At 37.7% G+C, this 20,208-nt stretch overlaps 1 long non-coding RNA gene across 2 annotated transcripts in view; it reads right to left on the bottom strand.

The window, feature by feature from the left end:
• Positions 1 to 20,208, bottom strand: part of LOC117411144 (uncharacterized) — a 28,843-nt gene that overhangs the window by 6,521 nt on the left and 2,114 nt on the right. For both annotated transcript variants that reach the window (XR_009328869.1, XR_004545768.3), the window contains exon 3: positions 18,844 to 18,906. This is a non-coding gene — a long non-coding RNA (uncharacterized LOC117411144). The remainder of the gene's footprint in view (positions 1 to 18,843; positions 18,907 to 20,208) is intronic.

Raw genomic sequence — 20,208 nt, forward strand, 5'->3', positions numbered from 1 at the left:
TTTAATGACTACAAACGGTAAAATCCACTTAACACTTTCAGCACTGCAAACCAATTTACAGGTATGGGAAAGAGAACACCAATCGGAATTGCTCTACTAGTACAGGCAGTCTAACTAATCTAATATACTAGTATGTATATCTATGCCCATTTTTATTTATCTTTCAGTATAAGAGGAAATGAAACAATTTAAATAGTCATCATATGGTAATATTTCGTTTGTGTCGTTTTACAGGAAAGTAAGATTTCACCTTAACCTTAACCATCATCTTGTGACTACTTAGCATTTAATGGGACTTTTTAAAGATTCAAGATTTCAAGGGGGAAAAAATGTAGCACCTGGTGTTTACTTTCTACATGAGAAACAGATTGAGAGAAGTGCCTAATTCCTATGAGAAAAATAATGTCACGACTAATTAATGAGGCTGAGCTGTGTAAAGCCTTAAACAGTCAAATACTACTCATGAACTACTTACCTACACAACCAGTCATAAGAGGCCAGGAAGTTATGTGTAGTGCAGTTTTTACTCAAGTCCACATACTGCACCTGTAAGAACTTTCGGCTCTTGATATTGCATCACTTGCCACAAGCAGAATGCAGTGTTCTTAGTGGTCTATTTCACAACTTCACCTAGTAAACGATTCCATGGATGTAATACTACCTTAACATCTATGTAAAAACGGATTATGTCATGAACTTACTATTGCTCAGCTTTAATTTGTTCCTTAATTCTCATTCTACAAAATACAAAATTTGATTTAACTACACCATATTATATTAACTAATGATTAAGGATTTTTAAACACCCATTAAATCCCCTCTTTTTCTTGACTGAAGAGATTTTCTGTACCTTTCCTTTAGTACTGGAATTAGCCTAGATGCCCTGTGCAATAATGTATTTTGTGCAGTGAAGTGACCAGAATAGGTCCCTGAGTTATAAGTGATGTCAAACTAAAACATCATATAATACCAGTATAGCATGCCTTCCGCTATACTGGTATTCCACTCTTAAGACTATGTAACCTAACATAACACTTGCCTTTAAAATTACCCCCATGTGCCAGCAACTAAGTCCTGTTATCCTACTAGATTTTGCATCTGTTCATAATTATTATTATTATTTATTTATTAGAAGACACCCTTATCCAGGGCGACTTACAGTTGTTACAAGATATCATATTATTTTTACATACAATTACATTATTTTTACAAATTATTGTTACATATAATTACCCATTTATACAGTTGGGTTTTTACTGGAGAAATCTAGGTAAAGTACCTTGCTCAAGTGTACAGCAGCAGTGTCCCCCACCTGGGATTGCACCCACAACCCTCCACTCAAGAGTCAAGATTCCTAACCACTACCCCACACTGCTGCCCTAGGAATACCAAATCTTTAAATAACTTTATACAAACAATTAGAAGGCAAACACTCGTACACTATTCAAGCAATACTGCACAGCAAGCTTAATGCTACCAGGTGAGTTTAACTAACTTACTTGCTAGCCTTTTAACAGTACGTATTTTCATTTATTATTAATAATATTTTATTAATGTTGTTTTACATTCATTATTAATTTTGTAAATATACATGTTAACCTAATTTTTTAAATACTTATCGAGCCTAAACAATAACAAAAATAATGTTGCCGTCGAATATCGTATACTGTCCCTGCTTATGATGAATTCATGTTAGGTTTGGGGTTCTGAACAAGTGTGGAGTGCATCGTTAATTCATGCTACTTGAGACAAATCCAATTCTCGTTACCAAGTAGTTTTTGAAGTTATTACATTGCTATTAAATAGAACTTAAAATAAAGCGTTGTCCAGAGTTAGAGTAGAGTAAACCCACTGTAACAGTAAGTCTTCCTGTTTAAAGTTTAAACAGTCTAAAACCTACTGTCGTGTTTGGTTTCTAATGCCTTGTTTACAAGTATCTGGCTCTCTTTTGTTCCAGTTTCACTGCATTGTATTGTTTTGTATGTGGAAGTTGTTTAAAATGTTTCTTTTCTTTTCTATCAATCTGCATATTTATTCTTTATATGGTTGCTTTTAGGATCCCTTCGTTATAGCAAGCCTAACACACAACACAAAAGCAGACAGCCGATAAATAATAATAATTCCCACTTCAGCAACTAAATACCACAAATTATATATATATATATATAATAAAATAAAAAAAGTATGTATCTTGAGAATTAGACAAGTAAAAGCCATATATACTTACAAATGTACAATTAATCCACCCACTTGCGAGTAAATGAAGCGTTAAGCATATCAAAGGATAACTGCAAGGCACATCAGACCAATAATGCAATAATGTATTATTTTGAATCACAGACAGGTGGAGGATTTAATACAAGCAGGAAGAGAATTAAAGGGATACTTTACATCCTCTGCATTGTCTACTGTTTAATATCCGATTGTGTGTGTTCTCCAGCATTCCATATTGTTGTTTCTGTTTAGATCACTATTTACAAGGCTTATTAAGTATTCCAACAAACTCAACAACCAGGTCAGCTTCTGGAAATATTCAAAAATGTTGATTTTCTAAAGTGAAATGGGGTGTTCAGCAGTTTACCCCCTCTGTAAAATGAGATATATCTAACTTACAGTTGCCACAGTTGTACAGACACAGAAATTAAAAGGCAAACCCCGAATACCAACCCACTTCCAATATTTAGCTTCGTAAGCAGACAGTTCGTTGAAAAAAGTAATTAGTAAGCAAGTCTAGTAATTTATGACATATACAGAAAAGGCTACAGATCTAAACAAAACACACATAACAAGATGTTAAACAGATAATAAATGGAATAATCCCTCCAAAAATGCAGGTAGTATTTTACAAATTATTGGTGAAACTTAGTTTTAAGAAGAAAAAATATATATCTATTTTTACTTCCTAATACTTTTGATTCAAGGTATTAATCAATACATTGAATAGTTGCTTAATATTCACATAGCGGGAAAAAGAGCCACTTTTCACTTTTTTTTAAAAAAAAATTTCCAACATGAACAATCAAAAAGGCCTGCTGAAGTTATATCATAGCACATGTAAAGAAATTATGTCTTCAAACATTAATGGAACAAATTAGCTTATCTTTATTATTGCATTTTTTATTCTATCACAAATATACCCCTAGTCCATGGCATGGCAATAAGTATTACTCTGGTACTGTGAAAAACAACTAAATATAGCTTGTAGATGAATGTGGGTGTGAATGGAAAACAAAGGAGTCAGGAGCCGAGCTCCTGCTGCTGTTGGTACGTCATTAGATCACCCGCAATTATAGCATAATGTGCACTGCCCACTTCTGCTGTATCAGGCCACTTCTTAAAGCATATACAAACTGAGTAATGGCATGTCATACATGATTGATGCAAAGGAGAAGTGACAGGCAGCCTACACCAGATTCCATTAAACTATGAGTCTTTATGTAAGGTTATTGTTTGAAAGAGTGTGGGCAAACACAAATGTTCCTAGGGCCACAGTGGATAACATGAATTTCATCATGACTTAGACACCAAGGTGTCCTGCTTCAAACTAACACAGGATTTCGTGGGCAGGTACACAATGTGGCTTACACCAACAAGTACAAACTGACCTACTGATAGACAGATTATGGTGAGGGTTCCTGATAAGGAGCACTAGGGTATATTACTGTTTATATTAGATGTGTCTAACATAAACCAAGTGAAACATGTCCATCTTTTGAAAAAGCCACACACAATGAAATCATTAGGCTTAATTAATTAGCAAAACAAGAGCAAGTGGCGAATTGTTGTGCTGTTGAACTTTGTCTTTTCTAGACTTTCCCTTTCAGGTGACTCAAAGACATTACAATTAAATACTGGTAGCTCATGATGAGCAACAGACTTCAAAATTATTATTTTTTTAAACTGTATCACATACCTCCAAATTGGACCCTTGTGCATTATAATTACCACGTCTCTCACTTGTGTTTGTATGAACTGGTCCTAGATGGCTTCAATTCATTTTAACTACAGATAACCCTATTGCAATGCATACATTACATACCGTAAAACTTCAAATAATCGCCTTTTTAGTGTATTTGTACGTGTGTTTTTTTTTTTGTATTAAGAGTGTTTCGTGCATTTGAGTCTTGCAATGAATATTCGTATTTTGCTCCTTTTCCAGCGCTCGTATTTCAATCAATCAATCAATCAATCAATTTTATTTTAATATAGCGCCTTTTGCAACAGGTCGCCACAAAGCACTTTACAAAGGCAAAAACAATACATATTACTGAACAACAGTAAGCATTTTAAAAAAAGAACAGAATAAAAACAAAACAGAATATATAAGCTGTATTATAAAAATATGATGTACAATATGGGGGCAAGAGGATATCAGCTCATCTGGATGAAAATGCCAGGCTATAGAAATGGGTTTTTAGTCTAGACTTGAAGACATTGACCATTGACTGAAGGTGCTTCTCTAATTGTGATGGGCAAGTTGTTCCATAATTTAGGTGCCATATAACTAAAAGATCTACCACCTGAAGTTTTTTTCTGAATAATAGGTACAGACAGTAGGCCAGCATCCAGTGATCGGAGCGGGTGATTGGGGACATAGGGTTCCAAAAGATCTTTAGGTATGGAAGTGCGAGACCATTTAAATCCTTATAAGTTGGCAGCAACACCTTAAAGATGCCAGCACCGGGGTGATATGCTCTCGCCTCTTGACCCGAGTTAAAGTTCTAGCTGCAGCATTTTGTACAAGTTGAAAGTGAGAAATAATGTTGTGGTTAGTCCCAATGAAGATACAATTGCAATAGTCAGTCCTAGACGATATAAAAGCATGCATTCATCTCTCTGCATCCTGCCTGGATTTCCGTTACACGAGAGTAGATGTTAAAACTTCATGCTGATGGGGCTCCCGAGTGGCGCATCCAGGAAAGGCGCTCCACGTGAGTGCAGGATGCGCTCTATAGCCTGCAAGTCGCGAGTTCGAATCCAGGCTATTCCTTTGCCGATCGAAGACGGGAGCTTCCAAGGGGCGGCACACAATTGGCCGAGTGTCGCCCGGGGGGGAGGGAGGGTTAGGTCGGTCAGGGTGTCCTCGGCTCACCGCGCACCAGCGACCTCTGTAGTCTGGCCGGGAGCCTGCAGGCTTGCCTGTAAGCTGCCCGAGAGCTGCGTTGTCCTCCGACGCTGTAGCTCTTGGGTGGCTGCATGGTGAGTCCGCAGTGTGAAAAAAAACGGTCGGCTTGACGGCACACGCTTCGGAGGACAGTGTGTTCATCTTCGCCCTCCCGAGTCAGCGCAGGGGTGGTAGCGGTGAGCCGACCGTAATAAAATAATTGGCCATTCCAAATTGGGAGAAAATAATAAAAAATAATTGGCAACGACTAAATTAAAAAAAAAAAAAAACTTCATGCTGATTTGAACTCGGCTCTCGCCAAGATAAGCACCAACTAAGATGTAGCTTTACAGTAAACTAATGTGATCCATAGGTGTCTCCATCCATTTGCGCTTCCTTCCATATGATGATGTAGATATTCTTCTGTCAGGTGTTGATGACTGAAGTGTAATGCTGGCTCCAGGGATCAGCTTATTTTGCCTCCCTAGCACATCAGCACACACAACGGCTGCGATGCTGGCTCCGGGGATCAACCACAGTGTGGTCTCCCCAGCGCATCAGCATGACAACCGTCTGGATTGAGCTAAGTAGGGTACATCTCTGGGGTCTTCAAGTGGGCACCTTCCATCCTCGGTGTTTCGTCGACTAACCCACGACACCTAAAGAGGGCTCGACAGTGATTCTAGTGTCCCAGAATCACCCCCCTCCATCCCCCACTCAACTCAGCCCAGCTTACTTACCTGTACATCAGCATTTCTTTCTTTCTATTGTGCTTGAGATCCCCAGCCAGAATCTTTCCGTCTCAACCACAGCCAGTTGCTGCTCCTCTCTGCTGCTTCAGACAAGTTCTTCACTGTGCGACGCAACTCTTGGCCACTGAATCCGACGTCTTTGAGAAACCGGGTTGTAGAGTGTGCCACAAATCCTCGACAACCCACCTCCACTGGGTAAACCCGGACTCTCCATCCTTGCTGTTCCGCTTCAGTGGCTAGTTGAGCATACCGCAGTTTCTTCCTCTCATACACCTCATCTACAGCATCCTCCCATGGCACTGTTAACTCTACCAGGTGAACAAGGCGTGCTGGTCCAGACCACAAGACAATATCTGGTCGAAGGTTAGTGGTGGCAATCTCAGGTAGCAAAATAAGCCGTTGACCAACATCTGCCAGCATTTTCCAGTCTCTAGCAGCTTCCAGTTGTCCTGGGCGAGGATTGGTTTTAACACCTTTTCTTGGTGGTTGCTCTCCTGGGTGGAGGAATGTTGTCTTTTGTGTGTAATGTTTTGATGGAACAGGTGGCAACTTATTGGTCATGTTACGCTTGTCTTCCAATGCTAAGGCCAAACATCGCAGCACCTGGTCATGGCGCCAAGTAAACCGTCCTTGGCTAAGAGCCACCTTACATCCTGTCAAAATGTGCCTTAATGTTGCAGGTGATGAACACAAAGGACATGAGGGATCCTCTCCTATCCAGAGGTTTAGGTTCTGTGGTGATGGGAGAACATCATATGTTGACCTGATGAGGAAACTGATCCTGCTCTGTTCCACTGACCATAGGTCTTGCCAGCCAATCTTGCGTTGTTCCACATTCTCCCATCTCATCCATTCTCCCTGCTTGGCCTGGGAAATGGCCTTTATACACCTCATCCTCTCCTCCTGCTTTTGCACCTCGTTGACTACCTCCGTTGAGCTGGGGCTGCCTTGTGCCATGTAGGAGGAGCTGAACTGAGACCAAGACCCCCTCTTCCATGCTGAACTTGCCCCATGATATCACCAATTCGAAGGGCAGCCTTTGCATCCTCCACAGCTTTCTTTGCCATCCACCTTCTTCCAGTTTTCAACACAGGTGCTGCCTCCCTTACGCATTTGTCGCGTGACTCTACTAATGTCATTTCCAGTCTGACCTTGGCGCACTTAAACTCCTCGGTTAGAGCGGAGACAGGTAGCTGCAGTATTCCTTTACCATAAAGTCCCACTCTACTGAGGCAGCGTGGAACTCACAACCATTTCCTGATGTATGAACTGATTAAGGCTTCCAGCTTCTCTACTGTTGTCAAAGAAACCTCATACATAGTCAGTGGCCACAGCAACCTCAGCAGTAGACCAAACTGAAAGCACCAGAGTTTTAGTTTGCCTGGTAAAGCGCTGCTGTCTATGCTCTTCAACCCTTCCACTGCTTGTTGTCTAACTTCTCCCACACAAACTGTGTCCTTTAGATCCCCGTCGTACCATCTCGCAAGACTCTTCACTGGCTTCTCAGACACTGTTGGTATTGCCTCACCGTTAATGAAGAATGTTTTATCTACTACTTTACCTTTAATTATAGAGATGCTCCTTGATTTAGTGGGCTTGAATTGCAGTCGTGCCCATTTAATGTTATTGGTTAATTTGCCCAATAACCGATTAGTGCAGGCTACTGTTGTAGTCATGGTTGTCATGTCATTCATGTATGCTCGAATTGGTGGGGGTCGCATTCCAGAAGCCAAGCGCTCTCCTCCCACTACCTATTTTGATGCCCTAATAATTACTTCCATTGCCATGGTAAAAGCCAGTGGAGAAATGGTGCATCCTGCTATTATTCCAACTTCTAGACATTGCCATGTAGTGCTGAATTCTGAAGTTGAAAAACTAAATTGCAAATCTCCAAAGTAGGCTTTCACTAAATTAGTTATTGTTATAACTTCGAAAGAAAGCATCAGATAAAACATCAACAAATGTGTATCTTCATGTTTTCTCTGAGGCCCCAGTATCATCACTTCTGTTTTGTCTGAATTTAACATTAAAAAGTTATTAAAACTCCAGTTCTTAATATCAGCAAGACAGGTGCAGCAGATACATAGTCCTGTTTGAGGGACAAGTAAAGCTGAGTATCATCAGCATAACAGTGGAAACTAACTCCATGTCTACAAATAATGTCACCCAAGGGTAACATATAAAGAGAAAATAAAACTGGACCAAGAATTGAACCCTGAGGGACCCCACAAGTAACCTCTGATAAAAAGGAGGTCTCCTCTTCAGTTTTTATAAACTGAAATCTGTTTAACAGATAGGACTGGAACCAAGACAAGACAGTGCCTGACAATCCCACCAAATGTTCAATTAAAAGAGAGTGATCAATGGTGTCAAAAGCTGCACTTAAATCAAGTAACAAGGACCAATGGTGAGCCCAAGTCAGAAGACAGCAGAACATCACTCACTGCTCGGATTAGTGCGGTCTCAATGTACACGTTATAAAAATAAATCAGTCACTTTAGCTTTGATTTTGGTACTTGTATTGATTTTATTGTTAATCTTAAAAACAGTTGTTATGGGCCAACAGTATGAACTTATTTTTTTTATATTTACAGGGTTGCTTTTGTATTAACACAGTATTTTATGCAGTTGTTTAGCAATGAAGATTCATTGCTGCTTAATATTTCATCGATTGTCCATGCTTACCAATGTACACGTTTTGAGGGTGAATAATAAATATAATGTGCTAATAAAGATGATACTTATTGCTTTTATTCATTTTAAAACCATGTTTTTTTTTTTTTAGTATGCTGAAAGCCTACCTTAATACATGCTTGTGTTCCAATATTTACAGGGCTGTCTTTAGTGGATTTTACTGTTATTATTATTAGTGGCAGATGCAATTGAGCTTTCCAATACAGATTCGTTTTTTCTGCTTGTTCATTTTCCAACGTTCTGCATATCCTTGTTTACCAATATATTATATATTATATATTATATATATACACACACACACACACACACTTTTGTTTATACTTGGGGGGTGTACAATGCAACTAACACAACCTTTAATGACATTGCTGGAATGTTGTAATTTACATGTCGTTTCTATAAGGTTGTGTGCAGGCAGCTTTTTCATGATTGCATCTGAAGTATTTGCAGATGTTAGTGATCTTACATAATAAAACGCCGAGTCTCAAATAGTCGCCGGTATCCAATAGGCGGCGGGGCTACTGGCAAATATTGTAAATAAACGCCAGGGCATTTCTTTAAAGTTTTATGGTAGAAAAATGGTTTGGTTCAGCAGTTATAGCAGTGGTTTAACAGTGGTAAATTAACAGTCCTATCCTAATTTTAACAGTTGGAAGAGTGGGGACTTTCTTTCTATTTAAATTAGCCAAAACAAATTAATTATTTTATTGAGTCTTAGAGAGCACATGCTGGTGTACTTGTGGAGTTCTAGGTTAGCCACCAACACTAATTCCTACAACACCTAAAGGTATCATGTTGTACTGGCTAGACCAACACTTCCCAGATATGACCAGATCAGATATCCAGAGGCAGGTTTCCATGCCAGACCAAACTCTGCTTTATTACAAGACTATCAATTGCTATAGCATGACCCTATGACTAGAAACACAACAGCTTTGTGAAAGTGTGCTGATCAATATATTGATCAATAATAATGGATAATCAAATTTAGTGGTTGGCTGAATAACTTGTTTACTTAACAGGAGATAACTGATATTAAAGTATTTGAATGGGATTCTGACTAAATTCAGGTTAAAGTATTTTGCTTAAACACTTTAAGTTGTTTGTTCTTGCACCATACCGTACTTCGCTAAAAAAAAAAAAAAAAAAAAGGTTATGCTGAACAGACCAAAAGTGGATAGGGGCATTGATTGCCCATGTATTCTATTTTCTAGACATGCAGAGCAACTAATTATGCTCCACATTTTCAAAAGAAATCAACATGGCTAAAGCGTTTTGCAAGCTTTTGTGGCAACAAACATGACAGACTTGCGGATATTTAATGAAACAGAGGGACTTTATCTTGATACTGCCAGAGGTTAAATTGGAGCGTAACGTTCCGGAACGACGTTCCGCCTCTTCAGGATTCCGTTCCTGGTCTTCTGATAGAAAGTAAAAACTAGTCACAGAGCACCCACTAGTATACAGTTACAGCAACTGTTTGATGCTACACGCAGAATATATAGTAAAACGACGTGCCAAAGTTTATTCAGTTATAATATTGATGGTTATAGGTGTGTATGTCCTCTGTTGTACCACGCTGCTACTCCAGCCCTGAACACAAGAAGACCACCTTACACGGCCCACAACCGTTCCACCTCTTTTAAAATCCCAGTTCAGCCTCTGGATACTGCACTCTTTTGAATCACTTTGTATAACACCACTGAGTTGTGGAGATGAACCTTAATCGGTGGTTAAAAACTGTGGATTGCACAAGGTCTGTAGAAAAGTTTAGAAAGAAACTGCTGTTGATATGATTGTTAGCTTTAAACGGCTTCAGTTCAGTGCACTGGAGTCTGAAGACCTCTATACTTGGGGCAAGAACAGACCATGCAGGCAGGCACTGAGCCAGACAAGGCTGCTTTGCTCTGCCAATTGGCCTCAACCTTGACCTTTGGGACAGTCTTAACTGGAACTTCAGAGCAATGTAGTCTCTGTGGTTATTCATTCAGAAGCTTATCTGGAGGAAGACTAACAATTGTGCCAAATTGTGTTTGTCCCTGTATTTGATTATCTAGCATGTCTCATATATTTCAAACCATACTAGCAAGTTTAATTTTCTTTGCTTTTTCTTTGAAATGTTAATATAACTTTAATCACTCAAATACATAATATATATTCCAATTTGTTTGAGAGTAGAGGAGGAAGTCATTTTTGCATCATAGACAGGAACTTAGAAATAATTAAATCTGCCTGTCTTAAAAATGTAATTACATGTGAATTTAAATAGTTTCTAATTAAGTTAATATGAATAGCCATGCTTTCTATTATATTACACATTCTGTGTAAGGAAATGCACTATTGTTAACTAAATAACACTAACAACATATCATACAACTTCTGATGGAGCAGGAGTCGATTCAGATTTGTGGCACCTGATCATTGTAGTTACACATCTCTGCTTGAAAACAAACTGGGTGCTGGGCAAGTTGATTGCTTTTTATTACACAAATGGCCATTAGGGGACCTTTTGTGATCCCAGTCAACAGTATTTAGGTCAATCTACAGTATTATCTTTTTGCATTCCCCATATGTATGTGCATGTCACAAAGACGGCCGGAGTGGGTGGTATCAGACCAGAGCCAGGAAGTAACACACAGAGACTTGGAGTTTTGGTTAAGCTGAGCGCGTGATCGCGCTCAGCATTTAATCATTAACAGAACAGAACAGAAAATAAAAGGTTTTAAACACAAAACAGGACACGGCACTTGCGCCAAAATAAATAGACAAACAAAACGTACTAAACACTTAACAAACGGTGCACGGAGAGACAAACAAACACGGTGAGTACAAACACTTATAGATTTCACTTTACTTTCCTTTACTACTTTCCTCCTTCTCCTCACCCGTTCTCCACTCTCGAACACCCAACCCCGAGTGAAAGAAACGTGCATCTATATATACTGTTGTGCTGGGATTCAATTACTAATTAATTATTCACTTGAATCCCAGCACGTGAATTAATTCTGTGCAACCCTGTGCTCACATATTACATTTAACCAGCACGTGAAGTGATTTGTGCTCTCCTCGTGCCTAAATACAAATCTACACTTTTTAAATACACGTGAAACACAGACCCGTTTATATCCCGTGTACCAATGACTATACACCAACATTAACACACGCAACATACAACACATAAGCAGCACACAGGGGCGGGGCACATTGCCACAGTGCACTGTACTATTTAACGTAAGTAGTCATAGTATATAATATAGTCTTACAAGACAAGTAAACAGGCCATTTCAAAGTGTGTCAAAATATGTAAACATTCTTCCATAATATATATATTGATAGATGAAATGGTAGCTGTATTAGACCAGGGATGATAGACAAAGAGACCTCGAAGGTCTCTTCTTTTCCTATGTCTTTTCCTACTCTCACCTGAAGAAGAGACCTTTGAGGTCTTGAAAGCTTGTGATTAATTATTGTTTAGTTAGCCCAATAAAAGGTATCACACCTCCTTCTCTTTGTCTTCCATAATATATAAAAGACACATTTTATACATAGAGAATAAGAGAAACAAGAAGTTATTTTCTCTGGAAAAATATTTATTATCAGTCTCGTCCCTGGAGACGCTGGTCTTTTTTTCTGTGCATTCAGCTATGATTAGATGGACATCCACCATTCCAGATTCAAACAAGCTATTTAAAATGTAAATAACATTATGTATGTGCCCAATGAGCTATTGCATTTTCATTATTCATCAGTATATCTATATATCTATCTATACAGACAGATAGATATAAGGCAGTATTTGAACTCTAATTAGTCATAATTTCCTTGGGATAACAAAATACTGAGCTCAAGTCACAGGTGCTCAGTGTTTGGTATTTGCCAAAATGAGTTGATTAAGAATCTGTATAAATAGCCATTCGAAAAGGCATGATTTTAATTAACGCAAGAACAGCGAAAGATACGACCATGCCCCCCGCTTGAGTAATGAAGATCACCTGGTTGCTATCGGCATCATTGAAGGTGGCCTGTCTGTGAGAGAAGCCTGGAGAATGAAATGTTCTGCTTCAACAATCAGCAGACTAGTCCAGATAAACCAGGATACAGGCTCTGTGAGGGACAGGCCACGTCCTGGAAGGCAGAGGGTCACCACACAGACCCAGGACCGTCACATCCAACTGACCATCTGCATAATCGCGTAAAGACAACCGCGACCAGCCAACCTTCGCCAGCTGGCTGCAGCTACACAGGAAGAGTGGCGGAACATCCCACAGCTGTCTATCCAGAGGCCGATCAGGTCTATTTTATACTGAAAACCTATGATGCTTTGATCTGTATTTTTGTTCTCTTTTTCTGTGATTTTGTTTGATATCTGTGTTTAAAATATTTGATTAAATCCATTAGACCTGAGTGTTGCGTTTCTTTTGTGTATCAGTATGTGTATAACTGAATATATATATTCAGTCTGATTTGTCAGAGGTTGTCTATGGTGTTCCTCAGGGTTCTATTTTAGGTCCCCTGTTGTTTTCATTATATATGTTGCCATTAGGTGATATTATCCACAGACATGGAGTGAATTTTCATTGTTACACAGATGATACTCAGCTGTACTTGTCTTTCAATCCAGACAGTCCCTCTACTGGGGTGCTATTAGCTGCTTGCTTTGTAAAGGGTTGGATGTCACAGAATTTTCTGATGTTGAATTCTGATAAAACGGAGGTCATGCTTGTGGGTTCACAGCACCAATTAAAAAAATGTTGATTTATATAAAATAGATCTTAGCAGCCTTTCCTCAGAACTAAAACCTGAAGCAAGAAATTTGGGGGTCATTTTTTATCCTGTTCTATCATTTGAGTTCCATATTAGGAAAATTACTAAAGCATCTTTTTATCATTTGAGAAATATAGCTAAACTTAGATCTATTATTTCTGTATCTGATGCTGAGAGGCTAATGCATGCCTTTGTTTCAAGAATCGACTATTGTAATACACTTTTTTTCTGGTATTCCAAAGTATTTGGTGTCTCGCTTGCAGCATATTTAGAATGCTGCTGCACGAATTTTAACTAAAGCCAGAAAATGTGAACATATTACTCCTATCTTAGCCTCCTTACACTTGCTTCCTGTGCAGTTTCGAACTGATTTTAAGATTTTATTTTTCACTTATAAAGCCCTTAATGGATTAGCACCCAGTTATTTACAAGAGCTGTTGTTCCCATACATTCCTAAACGGAATCTTCGATCTCAGGATGCAGAGCTCTTGGTTATTCCTAAAGAGTAAATACTAACAGTATGGGAGGAAAGGCCTTTTCTTATAAGGCTCCTACATCATGGAACACTCTGCCTTTATTTTAAAAGGCATTGGGGTTTTAGAGGAGTGCTGGAGACGGGCTGTATTGGTTTTATTGTTGTTTTTTTATTATTATTTGTGAGCCCCATCTCCGTGCAGGTATTGAGCCGCACTGCCCTTGAGTTTTAAATTATAATTCTGTGTTTATTGTTTTAATTAACGGGCAGTGCAAACCGCTTGCAGTGACTGTGTATTCTAGATCTGCCCTGTTTGTTAAGTATAGTTTACCACCTGTATTTAATAAAACGATGTTCATTGCCGACATAGTAGTGTTGTCTAGTTTATATTTTCCTTCTGGTATTCTGCCTGGCTTATCCCACCCTGATCAGAAAGAACGAGTGCCCCTCCCGGGTGCTGATTTTATATTATTTAATCAACAGTATACCACAAAATACATACAATAGAAACTATCAACATTGAAATTACTTCGACATAATGTAATTTATATATCTGACTTAAATCAGAGATTTCACATTAAAGAACACAAATTGACTGTCATTGAGACCAATTGGTTCTAATGTTTGGAGGGTAAATATCCAGTATGATTCTCTCCGTAGTAAAAAAAAGTATAATCAAATTCCCAACTCGAGCTGGTAGAGGTGCTTTCTCCACCACCATAAATCGTAATGAGGGTGGAGATGATTCGTGACCAGCTTTTCTATAGTGTTTGGCTATTGCATATTGTTGATTTTGGTTCCCAATTGCTGCTTTATGTTCAGAGACCCTTATTTTTAAGGCTCTTTTCATTTGACCTATGTAAACCAGTCTGCATGGACAAGTTAACATATAAATTACTCCTGTGGTATTACAGTTAATGAAACCTTGAATTTGTATATTTTTACCCAATCGTGGGTGATTAATAGTTTTAGTATTTACAGTATTGGAGCAGTGGACACAATGGCCACATTTAAAATGACCATCTGATGGATTAGATAACCATGTAATTGCTTTGTCCACTTTTGGTAAAATGAACAAACCAATTTGTCTTTAATGTTTTTTGCACGTTTAAAAGCAATACATGGCAATTTATCTGTTATCGAATTAAAGGAATTATCACTTTTTAGTACCTGCCAATGTTTGAAAAATATCCCCTTTCTATCGTTAGACAAATAATTAAATTCAGAGGTAAAACACATCATTAGATAAATTTTTGTGTTTTTAACTTTCTTTTTAAGAAGTATCTCTCTATCACAATCTTTAGCTTTGTACATTGTTTCTTTAAGAATACGGTCATCATATCCTCGAGTAATAAATTTGGAGTGCATTTGTTCAGATTTAATTTCAAATTGTGACTCTGTGCTACAGTTCCTTCCTACCCGTAAGAACCAACCTTACGGTATATTTCTTATCAGTGAGCGAGGATGTTGACTTTTTGCCAGTAAGGAATTCCCATCCGTTGGTCTAAAAAATGTATTCTATCAAGATCAGATTCATATTTAAATTTGAAATGACTATTTGCGAAATTAATATAATCCACAGAATGATCAAGTTGAGTCTTTGATCCCAACCATATTAATAAGACATATTAATAAGACATCAATGTACCTAAGCCATAGAGAGATAAATGGTAAAAAGATGTTATCATTATTATAGATGAAGTTCTCCTACCAAAATCCCAGATACAAACTGGCATAATTGGGAGCAAATGCTGCACCGATTGCTGTACCCTTTATCTGGGAAAATATTGACCTCCAAATACGAAATAATTGGAATTTAAGCACAAATCAAGTAAATCTATAATTAATTGAGAGGGTGGAAGAACCTCAGTGGGTCTGGAATTTAAATAGAAAGTGACAGCAAACTAGTGACATCAACTGACAGAAGAATATTAATCGGTGACCTGCCTGATTTCATTAATATGGTTAGGAACATAACATGTATCAGAAACAAATGAAGGGAGTTTACGGATAAAGGGTTGTAAATAAAAGTCTATATATTGACATAGTGGTTCAATAACTGAACCTATACCTGCGACAATAGGTCTTCCGGGAGGATTAGTGTAATTTGACAATTGCATGATGTTGAATCCACAATAATGTTTAATAATGAATATGAAATATATATATATATATATATATATATATATATATATATATATATATATATATATTCAGTGACCACCTGGTCTAAGTGACCACTTTAAATTCCTCCCAATTATATTTGTGCTTTTATTTAACTGTATTAAGCCACCACCTGTCTAATGCGACCAACGACCACAATTCTCTTACCCAGCAACGGACTCAAACCTGTGTTAAGCACCCTTACACAGTGCTATTGTTATAAAGAAAATATGGTTTTAAATGGTACATCCTAAATTCAAAGGAATACGGTAACCATTTTAGCTGTATTTTATCAAATAATCAATAAAACAACAGCACTCTCTTGTAAAGGAAGAGAGAAAATGTGGAGAAACAAAAGGTCCTCCCTAGATGACAGAATTAGTTATTAAACTTGTAAAGACAGTAATGCCAGAACAACTGCTGAAAAATTCGGCACTAGAAAGGTGCAGAAAGAACTAGGGCTTTAAGTTTTAGGTTTTTATTTTTGTGCCGATTAAATATATATCAGATTGGCATTTTTGCGGGGGCCTTAAAAGGGGGGCCCTGTTACACTGACAGGAAACTTTGGCGACTTATTTCTCTTACTGTATGACAAGCATTGAGATTTTTTTTCTACATTTCACCTAAGAGTATTGGGAACTACAAATTAAAAGTGAAATGGTGCTTTGGGTTGATTTACCTTTAGTTCGCCAATAACCTGATAATGTAAACGATCCTTGCTGTAGGAGTCTGGCCGTTCTCGTCCTTCGCTGAACGCTGATAACTTGGCCCGAGAACTACCGTTCAATATGTGTGGTTGGTTTAATTGAACCCTTTCGCTACGGCGCCGATATAAATCGTTCATATATGAATGACGATATAATGGTAATGTAAGCCTTTTTAAACAACTATTGGTTGCTTACCAAATGACTGACATTTCCAAAGGTTCCAGGGATGGTTTTATATACAGTACTTTAAAAACGAAGGCAAAGTTAGAAAGACAGAAAGCTAGACGAGTGAGTTTTATTTTTTTTTAGTCGGCAGATTCATCGATCACAAATACAAGCTTACCAAAAACCATACTAAATCCTCCCAAAAGTTTATAAACCCAAAAATAAATAAACTAAATATCAACTGTAGTGAAATATTCACAGGACAAACTTCAGGGATGACTCTAAAATCAATGTGCATTTCACTAAGGCCCAGACCAATAGAGATAGCTTTTATTATGATGTGCAGTATTTCAGTATCTTAGGTTTTGATTAGCGTACAGTACCATGGTTTTAAAGCACAGCATTACTGGAGAGCATACAAAGTTGCTTACATAACCAAGAATGCTTGGCGTTTTTTTTGTTTTGTTTTTTTTTTCACGTCCCACCTCCGAGGGCTGAGGTGGGACGTGAATCCGCGATCCCGCTCTAAAGCGTAGCGCTTACCGCTGTACAAAAGAGTCGGCTCCTTTGCAGGAGCTGGTAACGTGCTTATGTCTTCATATTTGATTGTCTCACCTACCAACCCTGAACCCTACCCCCGTGCACGCTACGGTATATTTCATCATACAGTGAAAACGTTATTCTCTTAACAAATATATAGGCTAATTGTTAAACAAGAACCAAACGAAATAGCATGCCGAGTTATCTGGTCAAAACATAACTAGTTAAAACTAGTCCCAGCGAAATTCTTCTGGTTAAAAATATCACTCGATTTGCTTCACTCAACCCACTTATCAAACATGCATAATATAATATGCACAGAACACTTGCATTAACTTAAACGATTCTGTAATGTATAATTCTATTTTTCTATTGTCCTTTACTTAAAAAAAAAAAACAGCAATAATACTATTAATCTGGGTGTGTAAAAAAGTACTGTATATTGTATCGTTAGACTTTCATTATTGAACTACAGTATTATAATTGTTATTCAAGTTATAAAACACTCGCATATACTACATCGTCTTTCAAATACATATTGACACACAGAATAAATGGCTCTGCAAGCAAATTGCATTAAACAAATAGTAATCAAATGATGGTAACTTTTGAGCAAAACTGAGGAAACGGTAGGTTATACTGCTTGTCTTGGTTAAACCCGCGGGGAGACCTTCCACTATGGCCAACTCACTGAACTGGCAGACGAAACAGGTTTTGTTGCGCTTCTGTAGTACCCCCAATTGCAAAAAGGTAGTTTTATTTTTTGAAGTAAAGGGTTTCAGACCAATTAAAAACCTAAGAAATTTAAACGAATATATACATATATATATATTTCAGTACATGAGGCAAATGAGAAACGATAAAACAGGTAGCAGTTTGTAAAGGAAGCTAACACTGAATACATATTTGTTATATATTTAATTAAATTCCGATCAGGTCCCTTAAATTACTCAAATTAGTACAGCAGCTCTGTACAGTAGCCCAATACAAGCTTAGAATGGCAAACAACAAAGTCCAAAGGACTGCTTTAGCTTAATCGTAACAGAAATATGTTTCAAATCATTTTAAGCTTTTTTTTCTGTGATCTACATTTATGGGGGTTAGAAGCACCTACGTAATAGGGAGTTTAGGAACATTGTCTTTTCTAATCAGAAATTAACATCAAGGTGGTGACACTGCACAACCCTATTGGCAAAACGTATGAATTATTGAGGGGTGATCCATCTGGAATACTTTGAGATAAGAGGTGTCCAGTGTTAATAAGCAGGCTTCCTCTACACCTCAGCAGAGTCTTCCTTTTCTAAACAATCTTCCTTTAATGTTGTAATGTGTTTTTCCATTTACTCAACAATCACGCCTTTGGGGGTGATGCAGAAGGACTGCTCACGTTTCAAAAAGAGTTGGACACCTGTTTTGGAAAAGAAATTCCTGACACCAAAGTTCTGACTTCCTACTAATTTATTCCTCCTCAAAAACACTTACTTGCGACATGGAAACTGCCTGAATGACTCTCCTTTCCTTTCCTTTTTGGCACTGTCTACTTTGCTGAAAGAAAGGGGGGAAAAATAAGACTGTTGTTAAGAATGTTCGAACCGTATTATACTGCCAGAGCGATGCACACTGCAGCATAAGTAAAACGCTATACAAATAGCGCATTTCTCTTTAAAAAGAAACAAAAAGAAAAAAAAAAACAGGATTTCTGCGACAAAATGAAGCACAACTAGTTTAAACAAGAGACAAAACTCAATATAGGAAACTAGAAATAAAGAGGAACTTTTGAATCAAAGGACAGATAGACTAAACAAAAGGAAGAGAACCCCCCAACTCAGTCAGCTGCTAATAAGCTATAAAGATTTCCCATGACAACTTGTCACATTGGTTTAGCGAAATTGAAGCTGTAGTTATCCCTTTCCTGAGTTAAATCCTCCGTGAACAAGGGGTTCTAGAGTTAACTCGTACACTTTTTCAAATGACAGTTTTATTTTGGCTGTCAAACACAATAACCAAAGTCCACCTCAGTAAGCAAAAGAGATCCATGTGTGCCTGCCGAACTTGATATAAAAGCGACTGCCTATATTCAAGAAAAGGGTATATTTCTCCCGCTTTTGTCAATTTAATCAATTAAATTTGATAAAAGAATGTCAAATGACTTCAACTGCACACGTTTCAGGGCTTTCTTTAACACAATAGATGATTTGCTGCTCATTTGCTTAAAGGTGAGCAGCTGTGCAGCTTTAACCAGATGTAACCAATAATCGCCAACATTGTAAACAGCATTGGGATAACAATAATTTAATTTTTCGACATAAATGATAATATATAGCGCATACTAAATACATTCAGCTCTGTAACCTAAATATTAGGTGGCATCACAATAGTTGTAGCATGTTCGCTCAGATGAGTTACAACTAATTGCATATGAAATACCATTGTCACTAACATTCCAAAAAGTGTTTCCCCGTAATTACATCAAATGGATGCAAATAAATTAAAATGCAGACGTTTCCTAAAATTCAACAGCTGCTTTATTAACTATAATGGGCGTGGTCATTACACATAATTAAAAAGGAACAATTTTGGCTGAGGGGCGATTATGAAGCAGTAAAAACAAAGGCATTTTACCACACTTTTTACAACTGTCCTAAGTTATGTCAATTGTAGATTACAATGAAACAAAAACAAACAATGTAAACTTTTAGGGGTTTGTATTTTTTTTTAATCTTTCAAAAAAATATCAATGCCATGTATAATGATTGTTTTATAATAATACACATTGTAACGTTTGCCTTGTATTAACCTTTTTGTAGAGACTTCAAGAAGCATTGTACGACTAGATCTTGCTTAACA

The sequence above is a fragment of the Acipenser ruthenus genome, chromosome 6 (genome assembly GCF_902713425.1).
Source record: "Acipenser ruthenus chromosome 6, fAciRut3.2 maternal haplotype, whole genome shotgun sequence".
Lineage (NCBI taxonomy): Eukaryota > Metazoa > Chordata > Actinopteri > Acipenseriformes > Acipenseridae > Acipenser > Acipenser ruthenus.